Source organism: Malaclemys terrapin, chromosome 2, assembly GCF_027887155.1.
Source record: "Malaclemys terrapin pileata isolate rMalTer1 chromosome 2, rMalTer1.hap1, whole genome shotgun sequence".
Classification (NCBI taxonomy): Eukaryota; Metazoa; Chordata; order Testudines; family Emydidae; genus Malaclemys; species Malaclemys terrapin.
In genome coordinates, this window is record NC_071506.1 from 252,187,302 (window position 1) to 252,206,510 (window position 19,209).

Genomic DNA, 19,209 nt, shown 5'->3' on the forward strand with positions numbered 1-19,209 from the left:
TATTACCAAGTATTATTCTTACTACGTGGTAGTAAAGACTGCACTAAGTGATGAGTGTTTACAAGATGGGACCTTAATTTTAGACATGAGATACAGAGACTTTCGTCTGTATCTTACATGTTCAAATCCTGCCCAATTTATAATAACCAAAAATGATTAATATCTGATGGCTGATTGGTGGTGGCCCAATTCTTAGTGAAAAGGGATGGTATTCACACTACCGCTGGAATCTTTTATGGCAGCCTTTGTAAAGAGAATAGGGATTTGAATGGACATGGTGATTGAACTACCCTATTTTTTCCAGGAAGGTGCCTTCAGATTTGAGTTGAGGCACAATCAACAGCAATTCCATCCTTCACCCCCAGGAGAGGCTCTTCTCAGGGGAAGCTGCTCCTCCTGTTACCACAATTTGAATTCCTCCACACCTGAAGGTTGAATTTAGCCCAATTTTTCCACAAAATTAATTTTAAACTAGAATTGGTTTTGCAATAGATTTTACTTTTCTTAGGGAGCCTCTCTTCCCAACAGGTGGATGGCAGAGGTAGAAACTAGTTTTTTGAAGAATAATGCCATAGGGCAGGTAGACTGATGTTGGAAGACAGCATAACTTGCATGCAGATTGCTGAGGAAGGCATGTTTCTCAATGGTAATAAACTGAAATGTTGCTTATTTTCTATAGGATCTCATTTCCCTACATGCAGAATGACATAAACCAAAGGCTGCACCATACATCACAGAGAGAGCTCATAAACTGATCACAAGGGTTTATTTATTCCTCAGTGATCCAAGGCAGTTTCTGTCAAGAGTGTTTTGATATCTGACAAACAGAACAAATTAAAAAGAAAAATAGAAGACAGAACTAAAAAGGGTTCTCCAAGCCAGCGGGCACTAGCAGTGCTAAAAAGGGCAGCACACAAATTTGGGGATGGGAGAGAGAGTGTCTCACATCACTCCTCAGTGGCCCACTCTGGCCAAAGCCAGGAGACTGACTCCAGAGGGAGCTTCATCCACCTCAGCTGGAAGGGACAGGTTGGTCTGATGCAGGACACTTTGAAGGGAGAGCCTGAAAGTTCCACCCCACCCAATGAGATCTTGTTTAAAACCTGTTTTTAAGCACATACTCATACGCTTATATGTTTTTACTATACATATGGAGAATCCGGTTCTGCCCATGTGTCAATGCTGTCTAGTGAATCCTCAGACCATCAGCTTGGCTTAGATTTATTAGAAAATGTAATTTACTATATGTATGTAGAGTACATTGGAACTTTGTAGGGATATAATACTGTGGGAACCCTGTATGTCTTAATACTGACTTACAGTGCATTTAGCATTCACTGAGTGTGCTTAGCAATAACCTGATTTAGCTATTCAGAGATCTGACACATGCACACAGGCCAGTCATTTCAAGATATATCAGAAATCATCCATTCCAGTAATGAATTGGGGCCTCTGAGCTAGATAAAAAGCAATTAAAACCTTTTTCTCAACATCATGGGCTGTTCTCTGCTGCACACAGACATTCTGTTCAGTGCTTTCTTCTCCATAGGCCAAAGTAAAAAATATCACCCTTGTTGGTTGGCAATAGATAAATATGCCTCAGCCATTATTTAAAGAGTGGCTCTGCCCTATGGTCACAAGTTTTATGGTAGAGAGAATCTTATTATGAAAATTTAACAATGGATAATTTAACACTTAGACCATCTGTGATGTGCAGTCCACCAGGTTCAGGCAGTGGGATCTCAAAAGCCATCACAAATTCCAACAGAATATGCTATTTCATTTCCCATTCCACATGTGTTATAATGGGCCATCCCCTCAAACCCATGCTAAAGTAGAGAGAGCTGCATTGCATTTATTCTGAAAATATCAACTTGTCTTTCATACATCACAGGTGTCTAGATAGGCAAAAAACAGGCAAAAGATGGAAGTGAAGTGACATGATATGAAATAATTTAGAGTATTTAGATTTAAGACTGAAGCACCTTTAAGGTATTATAACACTGGTCTACAATTTTTGAGAAGTCGTCTGCTTCAGAGATAAAATGTGCTATTTATTATGTATTTTGATGTGCTGAATTCAAATATGACAATTAAAACAACTGATTGGCTACTGTTTCTAAGATATTTAAGTTTTTACATTTTATGTCTATGTATATTGTGTAGATAGTAGAGTTTTAATCATAAATTGTAAACCTAGGTCTTTTCATGTGTTTATGGTTGCTTTACATGATAATATTTCACCTGTCCTGTTTATGTAACACTTTAAAAATCAGCAAAAGGGTTATCTAAATAAAATGTATTATGAAACAAAAGGCAAAAAACTATTCTGTACATAGTTTAGTCCTATTCAGTGTCTACTCGGCGCTTCTTGGCTTGTCTCTTGTATTCATTAAATGGAGCATCTCTTGTCACTGTCCAGCAATAGTCTGCAAGCATTGATGGGCTCCATTTGCCCTGATAGCGTTTCTCCATTGTTGCAATGTCCTGGTGAAATCGCTCGCCGTGCTCGTCGCTCACTGCTCCGCAGTTCGGTGGAAAAAAATCTAGATGAGAGTGCAAAAATTGTAGCTTTAGTGACATGTTGCAACCAAGGCTTTTGTATGTCTTGAGGAGGTTTTCCAAATTTATTGCCACTAACTGGAAGGCTTTCCATGACGTCTTTTCCTTGCCACACAGTGCATGGTCAAATGCATCATGTTGAAGAAGTTCACGAATCTGAGGACCAACAAAGACACCATCCTTTATCTTAGCTTCACTTAACCTTGGAAATTTTCCACGGAGGTACTTGAAAGCTGCTTGTGTTTTTGTCAATGGCCTTGACAAAGTTCTTCATCAGACCCAGCTTGATGTGTAAGGGTGGTAACAAAATCTTCCTTGATTCAACAAGTGGTGGATGCTGAACACTTTTCCTCCCAGGCACCAATGACAGTCGGAGTGGCCAATCTTTCTTGATGTAGAGGGAATCTCTTGCACGACTATCCCATTCGCAGAGAAAACAGCAGTACTTTGTGTATCCAGGCTGCAGACCAAGCAAGAGAGCAACAACCTTCAAATCGCCACAAAGCTGCCACTGATGTTGGTCATAGTTTATGCATCTCAAAAGTTGTTTCATGTTGTCATAGGTTTCCTTCATATGGACTGCATGAACAACTGGAATTGATGGCAAAACATTGCCATTATGCAGTAAAACAGTTTTAAGACTCGTCTTCGATGAATCAATGAACAGTCTCCACTCATCTGGATCATGAACGATATTGAGGGCTGCCATCACACCATCAATGTTGTTGCAGGCTACAAGATCACCTTCCATGAAGAAGATGGGACAAGATCCTTTTGACGGTCATGGAACATGGAAACCCTGACGTCACCTGCCAGGAGATTCCACTGCTGTAGTCTGGAGCCCAACAGCTCTGCCGTACTCTTGGGTAGTTCCAAATCCCTGAGGAGGTCATTCAGTTCACCTTGTGTTATGAGGTGTGGTTCAGAGGAGGGGGATGGGAGAAAATGTGGGTCCAGTGATTTAGAGATGTGAAATAAGGCTTTTTCTCATCCTGCAAGTGGGGTAGAAGTGTTTACAACTACACATGTGACTCAGATTTGCCACAACACTTGGGATCAATCTGCTAAAGAAATAGATGGAAATACTTTGTTATCCCCTGAATCTGTCACTTCAGATTTCTTATTTTAGGAAATATTAATTGCATATATTTTATTTAAAGGTATACTAAAAATTAGTCCTAAAATTGCCCAAGTGTAAATTAATTCTTCTTGTACAACTTATTGTTATGGTAATATAGTACTCTATTGTTATCAATCTCTCCAATATTTTTCTTTAAAACCAGTTTCACAAATGCTAAGGAACAAAAAAAAAAAAAAAAAAACCCTAAAACTAAACTAAAAACAGTAAGCATTGAACTTGGGATGCATGCTAATATCCTTCATGCAAGCTGCAGAGTGAAAAATACCTGGTCAGGTTTTTTTTCCATTCATAGGCTGCAATCCTGCAAAGGGACCTACATGGATTTAAAAGTGTGCTCTAGTGCATGCGGGCCATAGTCCATTTTACATCCTGTTTCCTGGACAGCAGCATGATGCTGTTGGTTTTATTTGTATTTCTAGCACTGCAAGAGAAAATTTACATTTTTTAAAAGCTTCTTTTCATTTAAATTTTAAAAGTACATGAAAATATTTCTATTAATATGTTTTGTAAATACGTACCCTTGCCCCTTTGTTTACTTTGATGTTTTCAAACAAAACCTAAATTTTAATCCTAAACTACTGAACACTGTTCTTTTAAGACACAGGAAAAGTGATTGATTTTTATGGGTTTAAGCCTAATAAACTTTACAGTGTTGTTTAAAAAATCTTATTCTCATAGACATTCATATTTTTCCAAGTCCAGTTGAGTCAGGTTGTTTTTTAAATTACAGACTGAATAAATGTCTGTTAGGAAGTGGAGTGAGTGAGAATAGTGGCAATGCATTTTGGCTACCCAGGCATCACGTTTTTGTCAGTCAGTACTAATGATTAAGGCTGCGTGTCAATAATGGAGGTCATGGAAGGCACAGATTCCGTGACTTTCCATGCTCTCCGTGACTTCTGCAGTGGCCGGTGCTCACTCAGGGGCTGCCTGAGCCAAGCAGCTCCTGGGCCAGCAGCAGCAGTTTAGGTGTGTGGGAGGGGGCTAGGGACACGGAATTGGAGTGTGGGGTGGCGCTTACCTTGAGGTGGGGGGCTCCCTGGCTCCCACCGGCATGTCCCTGCAGCTCCTAGGTGGAGGGGCCAGGGAGCTCCCCGCGCGCTGCCCATGCCCGCGGGCCCTGCCCCCACAGTTCCCATTGGCTGCAGTTCCCAGCCAATGGGAGCTGCAGATCCGGCACTTGTGGCAGGAGCAGCATGTGGAGCCACTCTGACCTTCCCTCCCCCCAAGAGCTGCAGGGACACGCAGAGCTGGGTAGGGAGCCTGCCAGCCCTGCTGACCCCACCCCAGCACCAGTGGGGGTCCCAGGCCACACACACCCCAGCACTTGCAGCACCCTTAGACTGCCCTCCCAGAACACCTGCAGCCCCCCGCCCAAGGTTTAGTTAGGGGTATATAGTAAAAGTCATGGACAAGTCACGGGCCATGAATTTTTGTTTACTGCCCATGACCGGGCCATGACTTTTACCAACAATACCCGAGACTAAAACATAGCCTTTCTAATGATGACTGTGGGTCATTATGACATGCTAGGCTCTAATTCATGCCATGTTGAGCCAGCCCATGAGACATTCCAGCTCTGTATCCATTTTAAACTTTAGCCATGGTTCTTGAAATTAAGGTCTTTCTTGACAAAAGGGTCTAACAGAATCAGCACATTTCTCATCAGTATGCCACCTGAGTACAAAATGTATCATTAAAATGAATGAATACTCCATGAGGGACAAAATAAGATATATTTTAAAATATTTATTTGAAAGCTGGGATTTCTTCCAACTTGATAACTGTGGGAGGAAAAATTCTAGCAAAACTGTCAGAACAAGAATAATCTCAAACCCGGACAGGGCTCAACAAACTTCACTTGCAATTTGCCTAAAGGAAATAAAAATTGACAAGTACACAATTATATTATGCAACCTGTCAAAAACAGCAGTATGTGCATGCATGTGCTGGATTGCACTGATGTCATTGTTTTAATGCTTCTCTAAAGAAATGCAGACTGACAAATGTTTGGGGGTTTCAAACAGTGAGACGTGATTCTGTCAGGTGCCAAGCACTTTCAATCCTCTTTGACTTCCAGGGCAGTGGAGGATGCTAGGCTCTTCACAGAATCAGGCTGTAAAGGCCTATTTCTGAGAGGTGCTGTGCATTTGCCACCTTTTACTAAAGACAATGCGAGTTGCAGGTGCTCAGTGTTTCTCAGGATTGGGCACTATAAACAGGGTTGGATTAAGGCAGAATCCATGGCTCTGGATACCAGACTGCGAAGGGGCTACATGGACACACAAAGGTTTGGATCTGAGGAGCCATTGGAGGAGGGCACTGACAAAGAGTGGTGGGGTCTGCCATGGGGACTTGGGAACAGGAGAGAGTGGTAATAGGAGAGGTTTCTTCCCTGAAATGTCTTTTAAAACCCATTGGTCCTTATATTTGGGCCCTTGTTCTGCAAACACATAAGCACATTGCATAACTTTATTTAAATAAGGTAAAGGGACTTGACCCTGTGTGAGGATATATGATTTGGGGGAAGTGGATGTTCAGAGTGAATGCATATTTTTATGGACAGGGAATAGCCCGCCCCGCTGAGAAACTTATAGGAGGTGGCCCTGACCCTCAGTGGGAGGGGAAGTGACAGCTGGAGGGGAAGAGGGAGAAGGTTGAGGGACAGAGGCAGGCGGGGGAGCCAGTGAGAGAGAGATGGAGAGAAACAGAGTCTGTAAGTAAACTGAGAGAAACAGGCAGAGGATGAGAGGAGGGACAGAGGGAAATCAGGACTGAGAGAAACCAAGAGTAAGTGGAGAGACTGAGACTGAGCACGACAAACAGATGCACAGAAGAGGGTCCCTTTAGTTTAAAGCTGGTTGGTTAAGTCAGTCCAGGTCTGATGGTGTGTTTCTGACCATTGATTCTGGTCATCTCCTATCATTGATCCATGTGGTTCCCGAGATCCAGAACAGGAGGCCCAAAGGCCTTGAGATCCAGTGGGTCTGATATGATTTGCACTGCTGCAAGTGTCACTGGAGTTAAGGCTATGTCTTCAGGAAGTCACAAGCAGCATGTGAGGCTCAAAAACTGATAGAGGTGTCAGACAGCACCCAGCGAGGTAGCTGAGGAAAGGGGAGCCTTGAACTAGAAAAAAAACAACCTATAAGGTACTAGCCCGTGCATATCGAGATATAGATATATTTCTGTATTTAGAGGTTATATTTAGCTAAGTACACTCAGTAGTGAGTTACTCTGTGTGTGTGTGTGTGTGTGTGTGTGTGTGTACATATATATAAAAACATATCCAAACCATTATACATTTTTATGATATATATTCTTAATCTATTTAATGTTATTGTAGGTAGGTAGAATCCAGTTCTGTTTGCTCTGGTTTAAATAAAATCCCCGTTATGTTATTTTTTGACGACTAGTTGTATTATCTCGGCTACCATTAAATAACCTTTTATTATGGTGTAACATCCCGCCAGCTCTCACCTGCTGAGTGATTATACCACCACTGTAACGGACCGTTACTAAATCTTGATCAGTGGTTTTGGGATGCGGTGACCTTCAGATGTATTTCAAATGTAACACTATAATCCTACACTGAGAGGTCTGTTTACACCTGTTTGGCATCACAAACAGGATTAGGTTAGTTTAGTGTAGGGCAGTGTTTCCCAAACTTGGGACGCCGCTTGTGTAGGGAAAGCCCCTGGTGGGCCGGGCCAGTTTGTTTACCTGCCCCGTCCACGTGGGCCGAGGGACGTACTGGCTGCCGCTTTCAGCAGCTCCCATTGGCCTGGAGCAGTGAACCGCAGCCAGTGGGAGGCGCGATCGGCCGGACCTGCGGACGCAGCAGGGGCTTTCCCTAAACAAGTGGCATCCCAAGTTTGGGAAACACTGGTGTAGGGGACCGGAGTTGAGTATTGGGGTAACTTTATCTCTGGACTGGTGAAGGATATCTCTGAGTCAACAGGATGCATCATGGAGGGGCTACAGGCACAGTTTAAAGCACTGTAGACCTTGTTGACTGAGCAAGAGCCCAGAATTACAGGGCAAGTGTCCACTCTACATGGGGCAAGACAGGAGCAGAGGAAGGCATAGTTTCTGGCTAAGGTGGTGATCAACTGTTTAGTAGAAGTACCCAAGTTATATACTTTGTATATGCCCAAGGATAAGAAAATTCTAGATTTCTTTGGTACACCTGTTAAACCAGGGGACCTGGTTGTTGAGGAATGGGTAAGACAGACTAAGGCAGCTCAAGAAAACCCTGAGGGAAGCTCCAGCTGAGGTTGTTAAGGACCACCTGAAAGGAAGCCAGAGACACTGTAAAGTACCTTATTCCTTCTGGAGAAGAGAGCACAGGGAACATTTTCAAGTTGCTGATTCGTGTGTATGGGGACAAGGCCCCTCTTGGAAATCGATTGCGAGAATTTTGTGAGAGAAATCAGGAAGAGGGTGAAACAGGAATTTTGCCTACAATCTACAGGAGAGACTCTCCAAAGTGCAGAATCGAGATAAGAGCCAATTGACAGACCCAGATGCCATCCAGAAGGACCAGCTAGTGATAGGACTGACGGATCATGAGGTAAGATGTCAAATGAAGAAGAGATTCAATGGAGCAGCCTACATTGACTTTTCCTGACCTGGTAAGGGCAACCATTGAGTGGTCTGAGGAGGATGAAAAGAATTTTGAAGTAGTTGCAAATAAAAGTAACAAGGAGTCTGGTGGCATCTTAAAGACTAACCGATTTATTTGGGCATAAGCTTTCATGGGTAAAAAACCCACTTCTTCAGATGCATCATGGGTAAAAAGTGGGGTTTTACCCATGAAAGCTTATGCCCAAATAAATCTGTTAGTCTTTAAGGTGCCACTGGACTCCTTGTTGTTTTTGTGGATACAGACTAACATGGCTACCCCCTGATACAAATAAAAGTAGTTATAGAGGAAAAAATGAAGTAGCCAACTGAACCTTCATGGTTGATTTGGAGAATACCACTACTGTCTTGGAGAGTTTGAACAAAGCAGTACAAAGACTTAGTGATCAACAAGAAGAGCTTTTTAACAGTGCATCAACCAAACCTTTCAGTGGGACCAAAAGCATACAATGCTTTCTGAGGGGCAGAAAATTGCAAGAGGTCTCCATTATGAGATAGCCAGGTCAATCTGGTTTACTGTGGATGCCGTGAGTCCAGTCACATCTAGAGAGAATGCCCACGTAACTGAAAGGATCAAGGAAGAATTTCCTCTCTTGATAGGGTAAAACTCAAGTGAGGGCAGAAGAGACTCTTGAAAAGGAGACGAGACACCCAATATTTCACCTAGAATGGGTTTACATATGGCCAGTCCACGGATAGAAAAACAGAAGGCCAGAGCTTTTGGAGCCAGCCCCATTGTGGAAGTGGAGATCAGAGACACATTGTTTACTTGACCTTGGGTTCAAAGTCACCACTTTGATGGCAAGTTACTTTTATAAGAACTTTGAGAGAACTAATGCTGTGGGGGATGCCAGCTGGGTAAAACTGAAGCAGCTAACAGATTAGATATTCTGGTAATTGGATGTTTGGAGGCAGATATTCAGTGTTCAAGGCAAGTATTGTCTCAGAAGTGTGTTTTCATTGTGCAGGATGATTATTTGAGTCCAGAAGACAGTGTGATTGAAGTTCCCAGGATTCTGGCCTGTAACATCCTGAAGGATTTAGATGGACTTTTTGGACCCTATTGCAGCTTTCAGGAGGACTGTACCACAAGGAGAGGATCACACATCTGAGCAAGAGTAAATGCTCAGTGTCAGAAGATTTGGCAGCCAGGGAAGATTGGACATGTACAAGTAGCTGGGATTAAAATGTCACAATTCCACCTATGAAAGAGTGGTAAAAGGTCATTGTTTTCACTCAGAGGGACTATCCTCAAGTCAAGTTCTAATCACTCCAACGATGATGACAAGCTTACCAGAGGGGTTGTCTTAGCTCATGTGCAATGCAAAATCTCAGGAAGGAGTGGTGCCAGTCTGAGTGTTGAATGCTAGTGTCTGAGCAGCCTGGTTATGCCCTTGGACCTAAGGGGCTGAGATCATATGACCAGTCAGGATAGAGCCTCCAGAAATCTTGGAGTATGGACAAGAAGGAGCTATAGTGAGGGTTCAAGAGGCTCAGGAAAAGAGAGATAAAGACACACCATCACAAAAAGCAGAAGCCAGAAACTGTTCCCATGAAACAGTTGAGTATTGGGAAATGTTGAGTCCTATTGAGAAATAATATTTGAAAGAACTACTCCAGAAACATAAAGATGTGTTTTCCAAATCTGATAGTGGCCTGGGATATATTGAGGTAGTGGTGCATCATATACCCACTGGAAATGCAGTACCCATAAAGCACAGACATAGAAGAGTTTCTCCCTATATGTACAAGGAATTCAAGAACCATGTACAATTAGTGTCTCAAGGAATTCTTAGAAAAAGTTCCTTGGGCTTCTCCTTCGGTGATCATCAGAAATCTGGAAGGGTGCGTACAGTTCTGCTGTGATTACAGGAATTTGAACATGGTGACAAGGAAGGATGTCTATCCACTGACAAGGATAAAGGAATCACTAGATGCATTGGGACAAGTCACTCTGTTCTCCACCCTTGATTTAATGTCTGGATATTTCCAGGTGGCTCTGGGGCCTGCAGATTTTGGGGAAATGGCCATGACAACCCCATTTGGACTGTTTGAGTGTACTCACATGCCTCTTAGTTTATGTAATGCTCCATCCACCTTATAAAGATTGATGGAGACTGTATGAAGAGATCAGGTGTTTAAGATTCTCCTAATTTATTTAGACAATATATTCGTGTTCTCACAGAATTTAACAAACGCTTGGAGTGATTAGATTTGGTTCTGATCACGTTGGTCAAACATAAACTAAAGTTAAAACCTACTAAATGTAAATTACTCAGTATCGAAGTTAAATTTCTGGGACATGTGGTGTTGGCTCAGGGAATTGCTGTTAATCCAGAGATGAAGGCACTCGAAAATTGGCTAAGACCATGGAGTCTCACTGAAGTTAGGAAAATGCTCAGTTTTATGAGTAACTACTGAAGTTTCACAGACCCCCTGTCCTTTGCATCAGCTAGTGGGGAAAGAAAGGCTAGGATAGTACCTTTTGAGTGGACACCAGAGTGTCAATGGGCTTTTGAAGAGTTGGAAAGGAGACTGATGACTGCTTCAATTCTGGCATGTCCAGATTTCAAGCTGCCATTTATACTGACTACCAATGCTAGTTTTCGTGTCTTAGAGCTGTATTGAGCCAGATAGAGGAGGGAGTGCAAAGAGTGATAGCATACACTAGTAGAGGACTCTGGAAGTCTAAAAGAAATTACCAGAATTACAGGACATTCAAGTTGGAATTGCTGGATTTAAATTGGGCCGCTATGGAGAAATTCATGGAGTATCTGATCTATAAGAAGTTTACTGTGAAGACAGATCACAGTCCCCTCAAGTATTTAGACAGATTTGCATGCAGTGGAAAACTGATGGTTGGCAAAACATGCTGAATTAGATTTTTAAATCTGTTACACACCAGGAAAAGTGAATGGAAATGCAGGTGTACTCTCCAGATTGCCTACATGGAACGAACCCAAAGGAGAAGATCAACAGAATGATTTTATCTTCATTAAACCAGAAGTAGCAGGCTAACTTTTGGATGGAAGGGTGAAGGGAGCACTCAGACACAAGAATTGTGGGACTGTCTTGTCTGGTGAGAAGTATCTTATTACAGGACATTAGTTATTCCCCTGAGGCATTGAGAAAAACGCAGATGGAGCATGTGGACATCTGTCCTGTTGCCATTGCTCTTATTGAGGGCAAGGAGAAAGACTGAGATAGATGTGATATTGTCAGTCTTGAAGGAAAAAAATGGTGGTGGAGGGTGAAACAGATTGGTTTTACATCGAGGATTGCTATATTACCACTTGATACACCCTCAGGATGGTGAGACTTTGCTACAGTTGATAGTGTCCAGATGGCTCCGAAGGGAGATGCATGAAGCCAAGCACAATCAGAGAGGTCATTTTGGTACAGAGTTCTTCTTCGAGTGATGTCCCTGTGGGTGCTCCACTTTAGGTGTTTGTGCGCTCCTGCGCTCATAATCAGAGATTTATGGTAGCAGTGCCCGGTTGGGTCGCACATGCACAGTCCCCATTTCACACTGCTTCAGGCGGTTAACTGGGGTGCTGTGCGACCAACCCTCCTCCCCCACCCCCAGTTCCTTCACTATCACCTTTGGCTTCAGTTGGAGCAACTGGCAGCGCCTCACAGCTTTCTAAGTAGCATAGTTTCCCTTAGCTTTTATTTTTCAGTGAGAATAGTTAGCTTTAGTACTTTATCCACATCCTTTCATTTCTTCAAAAAAAAATTCATTTTAATTTCTCATAAGGCTGTAGGTTTCCGTTTTCACCACCGCAGCTCCGTATTCATATCCCCCTTATGAGGAGAGTACGCTCCCTGAGGGACATGCTTGGCTCCCCAGGATTCAAACGCTGCATTACCTGCAGGCTTTTTATAACTCTCTCAGACGAACACTCTGTGTGTCCACTGTCTCAGCGAGACACATATACCACAGAAGTGCTCACACTGTCACAATCTGAAAGCCCGCAAGAAATTTCCAACTTAAACTCCTCCTCATGGAGAAGTGTCTCCATCCAGCGTCTGAGCCTGAGGTACTCACCCCATCTGGCCAGAAATTGCCAACTGCAGCCTCTGACAAGGGCACTTCTTACACAGCTCAGGCTCCCGATCAGCCCGCCAAGAAGGCGGCAAAAAAAACAGGGTACCACATCCCCTACTTTGGAGTTGGCCAAGATACTGGCCATGCCAATGGCCAAAACAGCGGGACCCTCCGGCACCATTGGTACCAAGAAAACGAAAGCTGCCAAACTGCCGAGCTCGGACGCAGGAACCAAGGTGAAAATGAAACCCTATACCACCAAACACGACTAAACCCTCATTTATCTTTGGATCCTCAGGTGAAAAACACAGAGCCAAATGAAGTGAGAAACCTGGCTGAGAATGTCTGTGAGCATCAGGAAATTTTGATGGGCGTTAGTGCGGTAGCGTTAAAAGTGTCAGAGAAGTCCAGGCAGATATGAAAGAGGTGTTATGACTGAAAGCTCAAGGTGCCTTGATCAAGCCTGGGTATAGATTTCTTCTGAGAAATCATCATCCCAGAGGCCAGTCCAAAATTCAAGACAGGAACAGCATATTTAAAGGGGAAGGAATATAAATATGGTAAAGTGACTGGATCCCGTATGGGGATATATGATTTAGGGTGTGTTCAGGGTGAATGTACTGTAAATTTTTTCATGGAGGAGAGGTAGCTACTCCTGAGAATCTGAGATAAGATGGTCACTCCCCTCAGCAGGAGGGGAAGAGGGGGACGGTGCAGGCAAGGGAGACAGAGAGACGGGGCGAAATAGTCTGTGAATAAACTGAGAACCAGGAAGAAGGTAAGAGGGCAGCTGGAGGGATGTTATTGCAGGTAGGTAGTATCCAGTTCTGTTTGTTCCAATTTAAAATAACATCCCTGTTCTGTTTTTTTATAACCAGTTGTATTATCTTGGCTACCATTAAATAACCTTTTATCACAGTGTAACACACCCCTTCACCCCACCACATCCAGCTCTCACCTGGTGGATAAATTAAGTTATACCACCACGGTGACAGACCATTACTAAATCTTGGTCGGTGGTTTTGGGACAGGGTGACCCTTAGATGTATTTTGACTTATAACACAATAATCCTACTGTGAGAGGTCTGTTTATGCCTGCTCACCTAAGTAGTCCATTGACTTTATCAGCAATGATTTTAAGCAGAAACTGCCTGATCCTGCCAATACTTAAGCTTCAGTTGGCTTCAGTTGGACTTCTCACAAGAGTAGCATTAAACGCATGCTTAAGTATTGGCACAGCGGGGGTCTGGACTTCTAAACTCTTCCCTGATGATTTATCTCGTGACTCTCTACTTCACTACAGACAGACAGATTTCAATGGTTTGAGTAAAGATTTCACTGCCACATAATTCAGACACAATAATAATTAATAACTAATTGAATAATACCTAGCCTACCCACCAGTAGTGCATTTCATCAATAGGTGTCAAAACTTTTTACAAAGCAGGTCAGTATTATTATCCCTATTTTACAGATGGGGAAACTGGAGCAAAGAGTGGGAAGTGACTTGCCTGAAGTCTCCCAGAAGGCCAGTGGTGTAGCTGGGAATAGACCCCAGGTCTCCTGATTCTGTTTAGTGCTCTACCCTATGTGATTAACTGGGATTATGTACTTTTATGTGTGGGATTAGCTGTGTGTGTGTGTGTGTGTGTGTGTGTGTGTGTGTGTGCAATGTATGTTGTCAGGTTTCTATAACATTTTAAAATAAAAAATGATATGGCTGTTAATAAATTGTTACTTAGCATTCACTAGTCATTCTGGGGAGGAGGCCCTTGATTTGTTTTTAGAGGTTTTTCTGCTAAAATTGGATCCAGCCCCATTTAGGACCTGATTCAAATCCCGGTGATTTACTGGGTTTTGGATTTGGCCTCTAGGTTTAATCCACCACTGCCTTTAGGCCATATATCATATAGCTGGTGAACCATAGGGAGGAACTCCCCTGGAAGATGTTGGGAATTGCATCTCAACTTAAGGACTGTGTATAACTTTAATGTAGTTAATCCTCTCAAATCATTTCCCCCTGTCCTGTCTATTGACTCTGTAATGCATGAAAAGCACATCAACATGCAAAAATGAACATGTACTTATTTGCTGTCGTAGTCAGAAAAATTAGAGTTGGCTGGCAGTTCTGCAGGAAAAACAGCCTGAAACAACCAGTTTCAATTATGGGGTTGAAACAGGAATCCTAGGAAATGAAAATATCCTAAGGTAACTCTAGTTTTTCTGGTCAGTTCTTTCTAGACTTCATCTCCTTCCTTAGTTTAAAATCATGACTGAAATTTATTGGGCTTCTAAAGAAATATTTTATCTTACTTGAAACATTTTGCAGCAGAAAAAACAAAGCGAGGTAAACAACCAAACCTATATATGCTAGTCCATAAAAGCTTTCATGCTTCATTTACTGTACTTACACATTTTCTTGGACTATACCCAGGGGAAGTGTGAAATGTACACCTTCCCAAGAGAAGCTGGGTAATCACATGTGTTGTTTACTTAATCCATTCTTCCTTTATGTGTGAGCGGATATCTCTTGTGTGCACCTGAGGAATAAAAAAATTGTTCCAGAATCCTTTCTAGCATTACTGCCTCAGCACATACACATTGTGCTGAAAACCGTTATATGATAGGCTCAGTGCGTACTGTGGGTCAAATGATACGGGGTTGAATCTCCTCTTCGGTACAACAGTTTGTGTCAGTGTAAGTGTGAAATGGCTTCAGTGCAGTTGCACTGATGTAAAACAGCTGAAATGGAGGGGAGCATCAGGCCCCCAAGCCAGAGTGTGCCTTCGGAGACAGGTTTAGCTTGAAATGTAGCTACATAGGCACATTTCTGGGACTGTTTATTTCCCCTGCTGTTTTTCTTGAGCAAGACTTTTTCATTATTGTTATTGATTTGTATTACAGAAGTACCAAGGGATCCTGACCAAAATCCAGGCCCCATTGTGCTAGGTAATATATGAACATGTAGTGAGAGACAGTTGCTGCTCTGAAGAGCTTGTGATCTAAACAAACAAGACCAAAATGCATGGGGAGGGGAGGGTGGGTGGAAACACAAGCACGGAGACAATGGAGTGACTAGTACAAGGTTGAACTGCTGGTCAGTAGCAGAGCCTGAATTAGAACCCAAGTCTTTTGACTTCCAGTCCAGTGCTCTATCCACATCTGTACAGTAAAATTGGCAAATTATATATGGATAACCACTGAAAAACAATACAAAAAGGCCAAATCCTGCCTTCCACCATATGTGTAAATCCCTCTTCCATGTTTAATATCAAGTGGCAAGTCTAGCACAGTGGTCCAAAGGTGTTAATGTGGAAAAGTTGGAACTTACCATGACTGAGAGAGCCCCTTGGTTATTGAACTCCCTACTGCTCCTTATCCCCAAGCAATACCTGTTGCAAGCCCCAAAGAATTTGGGTCTGAGGGTCCCTCAGCTTTAATATCCCTGCTCATAGCCGCTTCTGCAGTAAAATGCAGAGTGAAGGATGGTCTCTCACTGGTAGCCAGACCAGTAACTAGAGCATAAAGTGTTTTAAAAATTAGTTAACGAGTCCTTGAATCATATCTGGCATGAGGGACCCATTGTAATATGCTTAGCCCCTAAGTAATATGCTCTTGTTAATCTGCCACACTCAGAAGGTGGGCTGCTGAATGCTGAACTGGTTGAAACCTACATGTGGCATTCCCAGTCAGTCCCAGCTAAACTGCATTGCAGTTGTGTGGCCTAGTCCCATGCCAGGTCTTATGGGTCAGCAGCACCTTATCACTAATGGTGCTGAAGGCTGCCACAAGATCTAAAAGTATTAACGTGGATATTTGTCCTTTATATTGATAAGCAGAACCCTCTGTATTCCTTGATACTGTAGACTTTGCTGAGTAAACTGAAGCAGCGTTGCCCAAAATCTCACCCCCTGAAACAATAGTTTTGAGAAGCATGAACTGCCCCATTCATCTAACTGAATTGTGAACTTTCAAATATAAAAAGATGATAGTTTAAGCATCATAAGTTTTAGTTGTGACCATCTGGCTTGTCATCAGTTCTTCTCTAAGCAAAAGAACTAGTATTTCATTTTAATTTATTTTCTGTGATCCAGGCTAAACTCATCCATTTGCAGTAGGCACTTGTAAAACTCTACAATCTTTCCTATTTGAGTGGTGCATGGAATATGCATCCCAACTTCATGGGATACACTGGTAGAAATAATATATAACCCTAGGATTTCCTGATGAAACAGACCTATTACAGCTAGTCTCAGTAAATAACAGGTGTGGACAGATTAGCAATATGTAGATTTAAGGAACTAAACCCAACACTTTTTTTACATTTACTGAAAAACACTACCAAATAGCTGGAGAAGCTTGAACAAAACTGTTCAGGCTATCCTGATAGAAAGAAAATTAAATTAAACATATACTTTTAGTTTTATTTCATGCCACAGGTTATGCCCGTTGATTCTGTGATTCTGTGAAGATAGCTAAGAATATTAAGAGACCCCTTTTTAAATTTAGAGAATAGATATTATCAGCAGAGACTAGCTAAAGGAAATAGGCTAGGGCTTCAGGCTAGAAATACCACAAGGATGATGGCAATGACCTCAGACTAGTTCTGAAAGAATGTGTTGTATAGCTGGAAAGGCTAGTGTTGAGTGTGGGGATAGTAACAACTGCATACTAAGGAATTTCTTCTCCATTACAAGAAGTGTTGCCGTAGCAAAGTTATGTGTGTGTCTGCAGAATTCACTGATAAGGACACCAATGTGTGTTATCTCTATTTGTCTGATACATGTCTAAGAAGAACAATGTGGGTTCTGACCTCTGTTACACCCTTAAATACTATACTATATTTGTCTCGGATAACATTCATGGCGAAATTTGATCTGTTTGTTGGGGGGCATTAGTATCAATATTCCAATATTCACTTTGGGCCAGATTCAACACCCTTATTGATATTAAATAGTTGTTACAATGATGTCAATGAGACCACTTGTGGAGTAAGCTGCTGCTCCACATCAGGCAGAGTATCAGAATGTAGCCTTAGAAAGTGTTCTGACTACACAGTGATTTAGTGAGACAGGCAGAGATGTGATTTAGTGGAAACAGGAATTCCTGAGTTCTAGTTCCAGTTTTAGCTGTGGCTCCCTCTGTAGTGTTGGTTAACCCTTCTGCGTCAATTTCCCCTTCTGTATAATGGGGATAATAGTACTTACTGACTTTAAATTAATATTGTGAGGATTATCTAATGTTTGTAAACTGCTTTGAAGTTGACATTACTATATAGGTATTAATTATTCTTAAACAGTTTATCAAATGTTTTAACTTGTTTTTCTCCACTGCTTCATAGATTCCAAGGCCAGAAGGGACCATTGTGATTATCTGACCTCCTGTGTAACACAGGCCATAGACCTCCCTCAAAATAATTCCTAGAGCATGTATTTTAGAAAAACATCCAATATTGATTTGAAAATTATCAGTGATGGTAAATTGTTCCAATGGGTAATTATCTTCACAGTCAAAAATCTACACCTTATTTCCATTCTAAATTTGTCTAGGTTCAACTGTATGCACATTTTCTTTCTTAGAGAGAGAGAGAGAGAGAGATCTGGAACCCTGATGATGCATGGTCTATACACGAAGTTATGCTGGTTTCACTAAAATTGTGGTATTAAATTGATTTACAGCTTTGTTTGTGGATACCCTTACACTGGTTTAAACCTGGTTATCTTGCATATAAGAATGGCCTTACCCTGAAGCCTCATCTAACACTGGTTTATTAAAACCAGTTTGATGGCGCATCTTAAATTAAGCTTGTGAAAACTTGTTTGTAGACCAACCCTGAGACAGAGGATGAACTTTTTCTAACTGAACCTTCTTAGAAAGAAAAGCAGAATTAGGATCTCATTTGTTTGTAGAGATCTATATGTGGAGAAAGGAGAGTCTTGTGCTTAGACCACAGGGCAATCAGGAGACCTGGTTTCTACTTCTAGCTTTTCCATAGTTGTTCTTTGTGTCCTTGGACAAATTACTTCATCTCTTTGTTCTTCAGTTTTCCATCTGTAAATTGCACTTTCCTACCTCACAGGAACGTTGTTAATGAAGCTTTAATGAAATAATGTTTGTAAAATGCTTTAAGAAACCTAAGGCCTGGTCTACAATTAAAAGTTTTGCTAGCATATTCTGTGTTGTTTAGGGGCGTGATTTTTTTGCTGACATAGTTGAGCCAGCAAAAGCCCTACCGTAATCACAGTTAAACTGGCAAAAAAGGCCTTTTGCCAGTATAGCTTTATTTTACTTGGGAAACTAGTATAAACTGTACTGGCAAAAGGACTTTTTTGCTAGTATAAGCTACGTCTACACTAGGAGGGTTTGCCAGTATAGTTTGTCTATAAATGTAGACAAGGTCTAAGACTGAAGGTGCTATAGACATGCCTAGAATTAGCAGCAGTAGCATTGTTTGACTTGAGTTACTACTTTCAGATGCGCTATATACTATAGCCTTCATTATTCTGTTACCTGTCCTCCTGAAGTTAAGCCTATTACATGCTGCGTTATTGTCTTGTTTGTTTTGTGTTTGTAAAAACTCAGCAAAATCTTAATCTTCCTGGCGAATCTGTTGTGACAGAAGAGTAAGTGCAGGAGGAGCATTAGGATGCATGAAAACGTTAGTATTCATTTCCTTTGGCTCCCTTTCCATCAGCTTTGCTGGCAGCCATGCTGTTGTTCTAATGAGAGCTGCACCAGCTGCAAATAGACACTATTTCCTCTTGCTGTAGTTTTAATGTGAGTAATGTGTTAGTTGACAATAAGAAATGACTCT

General features: G+C 41.9%; 1 protein-coding gene across 8 annotated transcripts in view; it reads left to right on the plus strand.

Moving 5' to 3' along the window:
- KIAA1217 (KIAA1217 ortholog) overlaps positions 1–19,209 on the plus strand; it is a 259,459-nt gene that overhangs the window by 133,913 nt on the left and 106,337 nt on the right. The gene's annotated exons all lie outside the window — the stretch shown is intronic.